We start from the raw sequence: 14,533 nt of genomic DNA, 5'->3' as shown, positions 1-14,533 counted from the left end.
ACAGGGAGGCCTGGCGTGCTGCGATTCACGGGGTCGCAAAGAGTCGGACATGACTGAGCGACCGATCTGATCTGATCTGTTGTGTGGATTAGCTCCCCCTTGTGGCCAAATGAAGAAAAGCGCCTCAAGAGAAAGGAGAAGCACGGCAGAGGGGAGGGGACCAAGATAGTCCCGGTTTTGTTTCCATTCAGTCCTGGTGGATCTTTCTCCCAGGGCCCTACCCACTATTTGGGGGGCAGAGAGGGGTGGCTCGAGGCCATAGCCCACATATCATGGCCACCTAGGAGTCAGCAGAGTCCAGGGTTCCTGGCTCCGTCTTCTTTACGAAGGCCCCCTATTCCTGGATAGGAATCCCTCCTCACCATGGAGACCCTTGGCCTTTCTTGATTGCTCCATATTCCTGGATTTTTCTGGAGAAGCAATTTCAGTAGGAACCTGGCCCCAGCTAAAACAAGTGGTGGCCCTTTTTTGGCAGGGGTTGCAACCTTTGTCAGGAACCCAAGATGCAAAAACCTTTACTTGGGCAACTACATGGGGCCCTTATTTGGGGCAGGATTCTCTTCTGTCCTGGATGCTTGGGGATGGAATTGCCTGCTTTATGATCATGGGCTTCGTTTCTGTTACACAGGCCAAGGGGAATGTATTCATGTTTTCTCAGACCTTGAGGATGCCCTCATCCACCGTTGAGATTACAAGCCAATGATAAATGGATAAACAAAATGTTTATACAATGGAATATTGTGCAACAGTAAAAATGAATGAAGTACTGATACAGGCTATCATATGGGTGAGCCTGGAAAACATTATGCTAACTGAAAGAGGCCAGACATAAAAGGCTGCATATTGTACAATTCTATTTACATGAAATGTCCAGAAGAGGCATATTCATAGAGAGAGAAAGTAGATTAGTGGTTGCCTGGGGTTAGGAGGAAAGAGAAATAGGGAGTAACCGGTATTGGGTATAGGATTTCTTTCTGAGTGATGAAAATGTTCTAAAATTAAATAGTGGCAGTGGTTTCATAACCTTATGCATAAAACTCCTGAGTTATACCCTTTTTAAAAGGTGAATTTTATGATATATGAATTATCTAAAATTTTAGAAAATGTTAAAATATAGAAAGATTATAAGTTGGAAGCCAGCCTTCCTGAGTTCCAGGACTGGCTCTATCACCCTGGTAGCTGTGTATCCTGGGGAAAGTCCTTAACCTCTCTGTGCCTTGGTTTACTCATCTGAGAGTAGAGATAATGATGAACATACTTCTTTTTTTAATATTTAGTTTTATTTGTTTATTTGGCCGTGCTGGGTCTTAGCTGTGGCCTATGAGGACCTGGGCTGTCGCACTGGGACCACGGCATCTTCGGCACTCGACCACCAGGGAAGTCCTAAACATACTTCTTCGTTTTGTTGTTAATTGAACGAGTAAATGTTTGTTAAAGTACTTTAGGACAACACATTACAAGATGTCAATAAATATTAGCAATTTTCAGAGCCAGTGGCACAGGGAGGGTGAAAATTTGATCAGAATTACTCGGTGGGAAGATTGGAAGGTACATATTAATATAAATTTATCCTCAGATGAGGGGATTTTTTTTCACCAGATTAAACCCGGATTTATCAGTCTTAGCTGTTACTGTTGCGGGGGCATCAGATAAAGGGAAAATCCCTCTTCCCCCAGACTGAGGCTTTCCTGGTGGCTTAAACGGTAAAGAATCCGCCTGCAGTATAAGAGACCTGGGTTCGATTCCTGGGTTGGGAAGATCCTCCTGGAGGAGGGCATAGCAACCTACTCCAGTATTGTTGCCTGGAGAATCCCCATGGACAGAGGAGCCTGGCGGGCTACAGTCCATAAGGTTGCTAAGTCGGACATGACTGAGCAACTAAGCACCGGACTGAGGCAGTGGGAGGAAGGGAGGGGCAGCAAGGGGGGCCGGCTGGATCTTCGAGTTGCCGTTGCTCTCCAGGGCCACAGAAGCTTGGGGAAGGCCTGGAGGGTGAGCCCCGGCCTCTCCCCCAGCTGTGGTGCTGTGCATGCACTCAGCGCTCCTGGGCGGCTCTGAGCAGACTGCCCTGCTGAGCAGGGCGTGGGCCCAGGGCCTGACAGACGGGGAGGCTGGTCTTCCTGTCCTACGACACGCTGCTCTTCACCTTGCCCGCCTGTGACCGCTCCTATCGGGCCCTGGGCGCTGGTGGGCCCCTGCAGGAGGCGTGCGATGCAGTGCTGACCGTCAGCTTGGAGTCCAGCCTCAGAGACAAGGCCTTTGAAGCTTCTGGGGCAGATGGAGAGGCAGCTGTGTATCTGGAGCCAGCAGGCTGGTTGGCTCAGACCCTCACGGGATCCAAGGGGCAAGGGTGCAGGCCGGCGCGAATGTCCCTCACCCACCCGGCCAACCGGTTCCTTCCCCACTGTGGGCACATGGCCTGTCCCTTATCTGACAAAATGTCTTGCTCTGTCTGTCTCTTTCTATCTCTTTTATGTGTGTGTGTGAGCGTGTGTGTGTGTGAGCGTGTGTGTGTGTGAGCGTGTGTGTGCATGTGTGTGTATGAGTGTGTGTGTGTGTGTGAGCGTGTGTGTGTGTGTCTGTCCATCTCATTTCTTTCTCGTGTCTCTCACTCTCTTGGCCACTTTGTTGATTCTCCTTCTCTTGTGTCTCTCTTGCCTCCATTTTTCTGTCTTCAACTCGGTTTCTCTGATTCCCATCTCCAGCCCATCTGCTCTTTCTCTCACACACATTCTTCCTCTCCTTTCCCCACATTTCTCTAACACACTGTGGAGGTCAGAAAGAGAGAGTGATGGAAGTATGGGAGAGCGGGAAGGGTTTCTGAAGTCACTGCTGTGGATCTGAAGAGTATGGGTGGTTGGGGACGTGGCTGCCGGCTCAGTTTTGGTTCCTAGGACTCAGCTGCCTGAGTCTCTCCCAGAATGGCTACTTCCTGGTGATAAGAAGCCAGTAGTGCCTGGAGGTGGTGATGGGAATGTGGATGATGATGGAGGGTCATTCAACCAGTCATTCATCTGACAAATGTGGGTTGAGTCCCTTTCACATGGCTCTGTGCCAGGCATCAAGGCTGTGAGGATGGGTAGACAGCCTTGGCCTTCAAGAAGCTTCCATTCTGTTAGAGTGAGACTGACACTAACCAAGCAACTTAATAAACAACTTCAAGTAGTGACTGTGTCATCAAGAAAGTAAAACAGGATAGAGTGACAGAGAGTAACTGGGATGGAGTAGTGGCAACGAGAGACAGGACCGGCAGAGAAGTTCACGTGAGGAGGAGCACTTGAGCTGAGTTTTGAATGATAACGAGGCAGTCAGGTGAAGATCTGAATGGCAAGCAACCAAGCAGGGCAAACAGCAAGTGCAAAGGCCCAGAGGCAGAGTGAGCATCAGGGGCCAGAGGAACAGTTGTGGGAGTGTGGAGTGGTGGGACTGTCATGAGTGATGGGGAGAGGGCTCCGAGGTGAGCTTGGGGCCCAATCGTGTGAGGCTTTGTAAACTGGGTAAGGCATCTGAAGTTATCATAAGTGAAATGGGAGAAAACCAGCAAGGTTTAAGTAAGAAAACATGGTTTGCTTGCTTTGTGGCGAGTGGTCTGAAGAGGGCTGGATGAAGCAGGGAGGCCCTTGGGAGGCCCTTACGAGGTTCCTGTGTGGTTCAGGTAAACAGTGAAGGGGGTTTGGACCCAGAGGGCAGGAGTAGAAGTGGTGAAAAGTCAGTTAGACTGGAAACAAATTCTGATATAAACCTAAAAAGATTTGATGATGAACTGAAGAGAGAAAGAGACAGGAATTGGGAATCAAGCCTAGGCTTGAGAAACTGGACAGGTGGTAGTTCCAGTTCTTCAAATTTGGGAGGAATGGGGTTTGGTGCAGTAGGGCCATGAAGAACCGTTCAGAATTGGGAGTTTGTTTTAGAAGTATTAGGTGAGTGGCGAGGGTGGTGGTGGCAGCCGGCATGATGGTGGTGGCCATGGAGATGCTGAGGCTTCTGAGTGGGGACTGAGGTAATGGTGGGACTGAAGAGAGGACTGTGTTGTGGATGGGGAAAGGGGATGGTGATTCAAACAACTGCTGAGGGCAGGAGGGCCAGGACTCAGAAATATCTGGGAGGCTATGACGGGGACTTATGGAGCTGAAAGAGCGTCTCTCCCTCAGGTGTCCCTGCTCTTTGGAACCATCTCTGATGCTGTTGTCCTGCTGGCCCACGCCCTGAACCGCTCTGAGATCCATGGGGCAGGACTCTCAGGGCCCACTTGGGGGACCACACAGGGCCTCTGGATGTGGCTGGCTTTAGCCAGAGGATCCGGATAGATGGGAAGGGGAGGAGGCTGGCTCAGTACGTCATTTTGGACACAGATGGTCAGGGAAGCCAGCTGGTTCCCACCCACATCCTGGACACAGACCCATGGCAAGTGAAGCCCCTGAACTGAGCTGTCCACTTTCCAGGAGGAGCCCCTCCAGCTCACAACTCCAACTGCTGGTTTGACCCTAATGCACTATGCATAAGAGGTAATTCATCATCTATCCATCCACCCATCCATCCATCTGTCCACCCATCCATCCATCTGTCCATCCATTCATCCATTTCTCCACAATCCATCCATCATTCATTCACTCATCCATCATTCATCAAGGCTCTCCATGTGGACAGTCATGTGAGGAGCAGGAACAAGGAAGAGACTTGAACAGCCACTGAAAAGACTGAACCAGGGGTTGTGAAGCTCCAGGGAAGCCTAGCAAGGCCACCCCTCAGCCCAGCAAGCTAAAGCATGTGTAGAGCACGTTCCCACCTCTCAGCTCTCCTAAACTTCGCCACAGCTTTGTGACAGGGACACTATCCTCTATGGGCCCCAGTGGAGAACTGAAGCTCAGAAAGTTTAGGTAACTTGCCTAAGGTTACACAGGGGGCCCCAAGTCCATCACCTCCAAGGGCAAGATCCCCTTTACCTTATGACCACTGGGGAGTGTGAGACACGAGACCCACACATTCTCATTTCTGAGATTCACCCACCCAGGCGTTGATCGCTGATGAAACTGCACTGACACACAAGCGCACAGGTGGAGATGAGCACACTCCTACGTGTGTACCGAGTGCACCCGCAGCTCCTCATGCACTCCTAGTTGCAGTGGCTGCTGTTGGGGGTAAATTCAGGTCTGACCAGGCTTGCTGACATCCCTGCCTGCCCCAAACCTTCAGCAGCCACTCCCCTACCCCACGACCCAGACCCTGCTGTCCTTCCTGCCCCATCTCCTGATACTGTTCCTCTTTGTCTTTCCCCTAAACACATGCCACCCTTTCCAGCCTCCCTAAACATGTGTGTTTTCCTCATCCTGGAATGCTCTGGCCTTGCCTGGCTAAATCCTTTTTTTCCTTCCAGAATAACTCTCCAGTCTGAGCCATGGCGGGTGGAGGGGGCGGGGTGTGTGTGCTACCGCGGTGCTCCCCACAGTGTCTGGGGGCATAGCTTCCTAGGGTGTGTGTCCTGTGTTGGGGAGACCAGTGCCATCTGTCCCCAGGCTAATAATAGGAGGTCAACAAAGAAAGTTTCACCCAGTTGTTTCTTTGCCTCCTTTCTTCTACAAATATTGACTGAAGATTTACTGTGCTCAGCCCCAGGGAAGGACGAATGAATGAAACATTGTCCCTGCACTGGCTTAGCGCACCTGCCTTCCTCCCCCGGTGAGCTCCATCACGATGCTGGTAGTGACTCTGAATCTTATCTGCTGTTGTATCTTCAGTTCTTGGCATTGAACTCAGCACACAGTGCTCTAGAAATGTTTGCGGAGGGATTCATTGAATGAATGAGCAAACTCCTGTCAGAGGGTAAAGTCTGTGAGCCAGGGCTGGTGGAGGTGTTTATGAAGACCTCCATCAGCCTCTGGCTGCCCTTGTCACAGTTTCGGCCACATTGTGTGGTGTTATCTCTGCTGTCCCTGTCTCTGCCACCAGACAGAAGCCCCCGGAGAGTGTAGCTTGGGGCTGGTCTTCAAGAACATCTGCTCTATGAGGGAGGGACGAGGCTTCATTCAGGTTTCTGCCACCGCTCAGCAGCCCCTCTTGCCTGGATGCCTAGATGGCGTCTTCAACTTGACGTTGTCTGAAACTGAACTCTGGATCTGCCCCCAGCCTCCTCCCATTCTCCTCCCCAGCATTTCCCACTGCAGGTGACAGCAACCCCATCCTCCCTAAGGCTCAGGCACCCTCGTCTCCCCACACCCAAGGCCCAGCCTATCAGAACACCCTGGGGGCTCCATCTTTAGAATTTGCCCAGAAGCAGAGCCCTGCTCACCACTCCCCTGCCTCCTCCCTGGTCCAGACCCCATTATCTCTTGCTGGATTACCACAGCAGCCTCCCAGCAGGCCTCTGTGCTCCCGCCCTTGTCTCTGGACCTCACCATGGCAGTTGGAAGATCCTTGGAAAATATTTTAATAGAGCGGGCTTTCCCCTGCTCAGAGCCTGCAGAGGCTTGCCTCCCCAGAGTACAGCCAGAACCCTTGCCACCCTCGGCTCCCTGCCCTCCGTCTTCCTCCCATTGAACACACCAGCCACGTTCCTGTTTCTTTGTGTTTGCTGACTACTTTCTTGTCTATGCTTCCTCTCTTACCTCCTCCAGATCAGGAGTCAAGCCTCCTTCCTGGGTGAGGGGCAGGGCGGGCGGTGGTTGGGAACCTAGGCTCTGCCACTCAGAGACAGTTGCCTGTCTTTCTGTTTCCTCTTCCATGGAATCATGATCATACCTACTTCCAGAGGTCACTGTGCAGAATAACTCAGTTGAAATATGTGACATCCTTAGAACAGGTGTTTAGTGCAATACAATATACAGGAGTACAATAAATGGGCTTCCCTGGTGGCTCAGTGGTAAAGAATCCACCTGTTAATACTAGAGATATGGGTTCAATCCCTGGGGCAGGAAGATTCCCCTGGACAAGGAAATGGCAACCCACTTCAGTATTCTTGCCTGGAGAATCCCATGGACAGAAGAGCCTGACAGGCTACAGTCCCATGGGGTTGCGAAAGTGTTGGACGAAACTTAGCGACTAAACAACAGAATAATATGTGCTACAAGCTATTTGCTGCTGTTATTATTATCGGGACAAAATTGGAGGAAGCTCATCTCATCAGAGGGCAGACGGACAGTGCTGTCCTTCAGCAAAAGGAAGGAAGGGAAGGAGGCAAGGAAGGAAGAAGAGATGATCCCCCCACTTGTGTGACAGTGGAGATCATTGTCCTCTCTCCAGAATAGGGCCTGGCATTTTGCCATCTTGCCAGCCCAGGCTGATGCCAGAGTTGCCCAAGTGGCCCTCCCCACCTTGCCCACCAGTCCCAAGAAGACTTTACACACTCAATCCTGATATGAGAGCTAGAGAGATTAACATTCAGTGTTAAGATTCAGGTTCCTCTAACAATCAAAGTGAATGACACTGAAAATGGCTGCTGAAATAGATAACGAGCAGCCCATGGTGGGGGTTATGTAAGAAGCAGAATAATCATTGATAGGGATCTACCATTTTTATTCAATATCTTGCCTGTCTAGCCCCTGTGTAAGGTGCCCAGGGGCCCCAAGTTGAATAAGAAACAGGCCCTACTGTCCAGCTGCTCTCAGTCTAGTGGGAAGAGCCCAGCATCCTGGCAGATGAGGGCCAGAGTGTAGACAGTCATGGGGTCTGTGCAGGGTCTGTGGGGCCCCTGTGGCCAGGAGCCTGAAGTGAGAACCCTAAGAGCAGTGCTGGGAATCAAACGCGTGTGTGATGGCCAGGCCACAGTCCGGGGCCATTCTGTGCCTTCCCCGGGAGGGCTGGCACTGGGCAGGAGAGTGTCCCCATGTGCCAGTAGGTGCAGGAGCTGAGTGAAGGGGCTGAGCTCCTGTGTGGTTGTTAATTACTGTTGGGACTCATGCCGCCCCTGCTTCCCACACAGGTCAGCAGCCCCCTGGAGGCCTCCTCACGCTGGCCCTGGCCTGTGTCCGGGTGCTGGCCGGTGGGGCCCTCACTTGCCTCATTAGGTAAGATCCTGGTCTCCTGAGTCTTCATCTGCCCTCTGTGCTCCTGACTCCGCTGGGCCTCCTGGCTGTGTATACAGCCCTGGCATCTGCAGGGAGCTTCATCCCAACCTTCATCCCAACCTCAGGACCGCCCGCCCTCCTGTCCATCCTAGAGCCTCGGTCAGGGCCCTGTCAAGGTAGGCATGCCTCTTGGGAGGTCCTTAGAGACCTGAGGAAGAAGCCTGGGACCTCGGACAAGACTCCATCCTTCCTGAAGCTCAGGCTACACACCTGTGCATTGAGGGCTTGGTCAGGATGACCTCAGAGTTCTTCAGCTTTGAAAACAATCATCTGGGTCTGAAGTCCTCTGTGTTCCCTGAGTCTCAGTGACATCCAAGAGGGATAGCCCTCTGCCCCTAGGTGGGTTGGAAACACCGAAGCTGGGGACCAGAAGACACATCAGGCCTGGGGTGCATCCAGCCCTGAGCCGGACCTAGGGGCTCTGAGGGGACAGTGCTCAGTGGTGCCTTCTCAGCCCAGCAGGGACTGATGGGGCAGACAGGCAGGGAAACAGGGAGGACCAGGAGGGCTCTGGATCAGAGGCAGCTCTGAGGAGCCAGATGGGGGGAGTGACGACAGCTCCATCTTCTCTGTCCTGCACTTTGCTCACCTCCAGATGGAGAATCCGGCAGCTGCAGCTGATGCGGGGCCCCCACCGGATCCTGCTGATGGCCCAGGAGCTCACCTTCATCCAGCAGATGGGTGGGTGGGCAGGCACCAGGCTGCAGCAGCAGGCACTAGGCTGAGGGGTGCAGGCACCAGGCTGGGGGGAGGCGGGCACCAGGCTGGGGAGTGGGCAGGGCGTGGGCAGAGCTGCTCTAGCTCTTGACCACACCTACTGCCTCCAGAGGCTGCACATGGACAGTGTGAGCAAATCAAGAAGTATGGCAGACGGCAGGAGCCTGAGGTCTATGGCCCAGTGGTCAGCAAGGAGCCTACAGGCCCCCCAGGAGCCGGCCAACATGGCTCTGTAACCAGGTGAGGGCCCCTGCCACCCCCAGGCCCAGGTTTTGAGAGCTCTTGTCAGTTTGGGAGAAGCTGAGGGAACCCAGAGCATCTCTGTATGCCCCATTCCTGCTATGGCGTAGGAAACCGAGGCTGAGGGACAGACAGTGACTTTTCTGGGTCTCACAGCAAGTCGGTGGCAGGGCTAGAAGTGGGAAGCAGGGCTTCCAACTCCCAGTCACCCATGTTTTGTGACCTGACCTTGGGAAACAACCAGTCCCCGGCCACTTGGACCCGGGCAGTGCTGGTATGAGTCCGGCCCAGGACCTCTCTCAGCACTGGGCTAACTGGGCTTTGGAAAGGGGTGGTGCGGTCCGGGGTCCCCAAGGCCCTGAGTGTGGGGCAGCACCCAGGCCCAGGACAGCCTCTGGGCAGAGCTTGGGTCACCAGCTTGCAGGACAGAGGTGAGACCAGTCAGATACTAAAGTTGCTGAGGACACTATGATTTCTCTAGAGCTGGCTTCTCAAATCCAGCAATTAACTGATCTCTGACTCTCCTGTTCTGTGTCTCATGGTGGATGAACCAGGTTAATAGCTTCTACGGGAAGCCACATGAGGCTCGTGCTCCTTCTTTCCACCTTCTCCCTCGGAGAATCCCATCTTTTTTCTCTTCTGCTGAAAGGAGGCTTTAAGGGTGTACAAAACATGTTTTGACTGCTCCACGAAAGCACTTCAGGCCAGACTGAGGAGGCAGGAATCCACCAGTGATGAGAGGAGAGAGGGCGAAGGTTACAGAAAGTTCTGGGCGAGGACTGAGCCCCAGCTTGAGGGGCTCTGCCTCTCTCACCCTCCCCTCCTCCCCTAGGGTCTCTGGGTCTCAGAGCTCCCCTCACTTTGCTGGGTTTGGAATGTTGCAGGTGCCCAAGGCCAGGAGCTAACATGTTTTCTCTCCACGATCTTGTTAGCCTTCTTCATGTAGGTGAGGATATCATCCTGGCTTTACAGAGCTGGGACATGAGGCTCAGAGAACTGAAGTCCCTTGTCCAACGTCACCGAGCTAGAAAGTGGTGGAGTAAGGACTGGATCTTGGGTCTGTCAGCTGAAGAAGACAGAGTCTAACTTTTTGTTTCCAATGGCCAGGCTCTTCCTGGCTTGGAGCACACAGAAAGAACACACATATGGGGAAGAAGCCGAGGCTGAGAGCGGTGGAGGAGTTGACTCCAGTTGGGGACCAGCAGTGGATAAACTTTTGCTGTCTTTTCTTAAACAGGGAGAGTTGGTGTGGCTAAAGAGATTTGAAGGTGACACAGCCCCTGAGCTGCGGCCAAGCTGCCTTAGAGTCCTCAGAAAGGTAGGGCAGAGGGCGTGGAGGGTGGGCTGTGGAGGGGTGCTGTCAGGAGACCTCTACTGGTCTGGATTGGTCCCTACTCAATGCAGAAGCTCCTAGCCTCCAAAAAGGAAGGACTTACTATTATCATGATCACTGGCCCATTGTCATGACAGATATGCACCATCGCTGTCACCATCCCACACCAGCATCCCCCATGTCACACCCCCACCCCATATGCTCATCATCGTGACAACCAGGGCACAGCCATCTCCACCACTATCATCACAGGGTACAATCAGCACCGCTAAAGGACCTCATCTTGCACCCTTCATCCCTCCACATATCTGTTCATCTGTCCACTGTTTTTTGAGCACCTTCTATGCTCTGGGCTTTGGATACACAGCAGTGGAGAAGAGAGACAGGATCCCTTCCCTCGGGGAACTTCCAGCCACTTGTCATCACTACTCACATAAGCCCCTTCACCTCTGAGATTATCACCATCCTGAGAAGCACTGTGGGATGGAGGGCAGAGCATAAGATTTGAGTCAGGAAGATCCCAGATGGAATTCTGCCTGGGACACTTAGTTTTCCTGTAAAATGGAGCTAATAAAATGGGAATTAGGAGGGCTGGAACGCAGGAGTCCTGGGTTCAATCCCTGGGTCGAGAAGATCCCCTAGAGAAGGGAATGGCAACCCACTCCAATATTCTTGCCTGGAGAATCCATGGACAGTGGAGCCTGGCAAGCTACAGTCCTTGGGGTCACAAAAAGTCGGACACAACTGAAGCGACTTAGCACACACAGAGAGAGTATATAGAATAACCTAGAACTGTCTCTGGCAAGAAGAGTACCTTTAGTAAATGGTGAATTTTATTAATATTTCCAACATCATGTCATCTGAAATCAAATTCAGAGAGATTAATTGATTAGAGATTAGTTTAGACATTCCCCAGTGGGAATCTTACAACTGAGACGTGTAGATGTTTCTTGAAAGAAAAGGTCCTATATGTGGTCAAATGAGTTTAGAAATTGCTTGGCTTAGGCACAGAACTTCTCAGAACATTTAATAAGTCTGTTTCAGTTATCTGTGACTGTGTAACAACTTATCCCAAAATTAGCGGCTTAAAACATCAACCATTTTACAATATCTTACAATTTTGTGGTAGGAAATTTGAGCAGGGCTCAGCCAAGCAGTTCTTCTGTTCCACTTGGCCTTGACTGGGGGTTTCTCGGTGGTTTCTTGATGCCTTGGCTGGGCAATTGGAAAAGCGTACTCAACAGAACCTGCTTCTCCACTCAGTATAGTCTCAGGGCCTCTCCATATGATCTCACCCGTGGGGTGACTTGGGATGGAGGGACTTTTTATGAACATTTAGTCCTCCAACAAAGAGGGCTCCAAGAAACAGGAAATGGAAGCTGTCAGTCTCTTAAGACCTAGACCCAAAACACACAAGTTCACTTCCACCATGTTCTACTGGCCAACGCGGATTCAAAGGGAGGGGTCAGAGGCCCAACCTCTTGCTGGCAGCAGGGTTAAAGGATTTGAAGCCATTCTTACCTCATCACATATACTAATAAGCATGCAAATCCCTAAGGAGGTAGGGAGAGTATTCAGGTTTCCCTCACTTAGCTGATCCCTGAACTGTATTTGAGAGGAGAGCCATGCCAGACAATGTTTCCCTCTTTCCTGCTCGGGCAAATGCTAGCCTAGCTGGCGGGGTTTGAGTTCTCTGACCTGCTGGGCTGCTTTCTGCTTGTTCCTGATCCCTTCGGTTCTTCTCCTCATCTGTCTCTGAGTCTTGGGGAGAGATTTTACAGTTTTACAGGCCATAATGTCACTTAGGTGGAGAATAGGCCTAGATCCATATTCTGTGGTGTATTGAGTTATTTATCCATGATGCTTCCACGCCCTCATTTCACTGGCTCATCCATCTGTCCATCCCTCCATCCATCATCCATCCACACATTCATCATCAGTCTACACATTTGTCATTCATCCATCATCCATCCACTCATCTTTTATCTGTACCATCCATTCATTCATCCATCCACCCATCACTTCCATCCAACATTTCTGAGGCCTCTCTGTGTTCAGCCCTGTGCTGGGTTCTAAATACAGGGGGCCAGATGTCCACCCTTTGAGAGTCCCCAGGGGCTGCTAAGGTGCCCTTGTGCTGGAAGATGTGGGAGCTGCAGCATGAGAACATCACCACCTTCCAGGGCTTCTTCGTGGCCCCTGGGTTAGTGGTCTGGTGTTGGAGCACTGTGCTCTGGGCAACCTGGAGGACCTGCTGAGGAATGAGGCTCTGCGGCTGGACTGGACCTTCAAGGCCTCCCTGCTGCTGGATTTGATCCATGTGAGACCCCTTCCCAGGCCTGGAGCTGTGGGGGCAACAGGGAGGGAAGGGAGACAAGAGAGGCTCATTTCCCAGGCCTCATTTTCCACTTTGTCTTATTGAGAAAAATCTGAACAGTGTGGCAAAGGGTGAAGGGACGCAGGGAGATTTCCTGGGAATTCTGAGAGAAGCAGGAGTCCTTCTCATTCACCACAGTCCTAAGGGACCCTCATGATTCCACTCTACTAGGGGTGCGGTATCTACACCATCAGCGTTTCCCTCATGGCCGCCTCAAGTCCCAAAACTGCGTGGTGGGTGGGTGCTTTGTGCTGAAGGTCACTGACCACGGTTATGCAGAGCTCCTGGATGCTCAGAGGGCTCCCCGCCCCCAGCCAGCCCCAGAAGGTCAGCTCAGGGGTGGGCAGGGGGCTGCCAGTAGGTGCTGAGGCCTCTGTTTAAGCCCGGCGCTTGGAGGGAAGGGGAGAGGGGGAGATGCCTGGTCCTCCAGCACTTCCTGTGGTGTGACCTGGAGTGGATGGCTTTTTCTCTCTGAGCCTCAGGACTCTTACCTGTGAATGGGGGAGGGCAGAAGCACCTCCCTCCTCTGAGACTGTAGGGACAGAGCAATGGCACAACATGTGTGAAGCACCCACCCAGCTTGGCCAGCTTGGATGGTCCGCCAGTGACGGCCGTGTGGTCCTGCCTTGTGACTGCAGAGCTGCTGTGGACAGCTCCAGAGCTACTGTGGGGACCCAGAGAACCCAGGCGGGGCACCCTCAGAGGAGACACCTTCAGCATCGGCATTGTCCTGCAGGAGGTGCTGACTCGAGGCCTGCCCTACGGTTCCTCGGGGCTCCCAGAGGAAGGTACATCATCCTCCTCCTCTTTCCTCGGCCTGTCTTTGGCAGAGTCCCCACATAGTTGAGTAGCTCTGTGAGCATCAGGAAATCAGGGCCTGAAAATAACCACAGAGACACACATGCCTGATTTGATGACAAGAAATGGGTTTCTTTGGCTTAAGCCAAGCAGCCTTTAGCAGCTACCAAAATGGCAGCTCACCATTTCTAGAACTAAAAACATTGGTTTCTGGGTGAAAGCCAAACCCCTTTCTTCCTCTCCCAATGTTATTGCCATGTCCAGAGGTGGTTATGCCCTAACCATCCAGCTGCCCAGCACAGATTTCGCATCTATGGAGACCTCAGTTCTTCCCCTGGATCACTTACTGCATGACCGTACACTAATTACTTACCCTCTCTCGGCCTCAGTTTTCCCATCTTTAGAGTGAGGATTAAATTTTAAAATGTCAGGCATCCAATCCCTGTCAGATGTCACCAATCTTCTGGGTGTTTGGGGACTTGGTCTTCTGCTTGAGTGGGGCTCCTCGAAGCACATCTTTGTGCTTCTGGGGTAATCACTCACACCTTCCCCATCAGCACCTGGTCTTACACATTTTTTTCTCTTCAGACCCCAGTGCCAGGGCCCAGCTTCAGAAACACCACCTCTGAGTCTGTTCTCTCTCAGGGCTCCCTGGGCTCTGTGCTGCTCTTTCAGTAGCCTGTGCCCCCCTGCCCCCCGGCTGCTTCTGTCCAATCCCGGGGACCTGTCCCACGGATACCCTGCATTTCAGCCCACAGCACAGGCAGTAATGGAGTGATGGAGCCCCCTTTCCTCCCACCCCAGATGGAGAATCTGTACCTCACAGGGAGGCCTGGCCTCACTTCTTTTCTCCACCAAAGTATTGCTCCATGAATCATGAGCATTCCAGGTCCCAAATTTATGGGGTGGAGGAGTGGGAAGGGGAAGGGCTTGGTCACACCATTTGTTCAACTCTCCTTGGCTGCTCCCCCCCACCTCCAACTTGCTGACATCTGCCTGCTGAGGGGG

The 14,533-nt window shown here is 52.3% G+C and overlaps 1 long non-coding RNA gene across 1 annotated transcript in view; it reads left to right on the top strand.

The window, feature by feature from the left end:
- Positions 1-14,533, top strand: part of LOC112441534 (uncharacterized) — a 68,564-nt gene that overhangs the window by 44,023 nt on the left and 10,008 nt on the right. Inside the window, exon 2 of the long non-coding RNA XR_009490686.1 lies at positions 10,255-10,335. This is a non-coding gene — a long non-coding RNA (uncharacterized lncRNA). The remainder of the gene's footprint in view (positions 1-10,254; positions 10,336-14,533) is intronic.

This window comes from Bos taurus, chromosome 15 (genome assembly GCF_002263795.3).
Source record: "Bos taurus isolate L1 Dominette 01449 registration number 42190680 breed Hereford chromosome 15, ARS-UCD2.0, whole genome shotgun sequence".
NCBI classification, from domain to species: domain Eukaryota; kingdom Metazoa; phylum Chordata; class Mammalia; order Artiodactyla; family Bovidae; genus Bos; species Bos taurus.
This window is presented reverse-complemented; position numbering and strand designations above follow the sequence as displayed.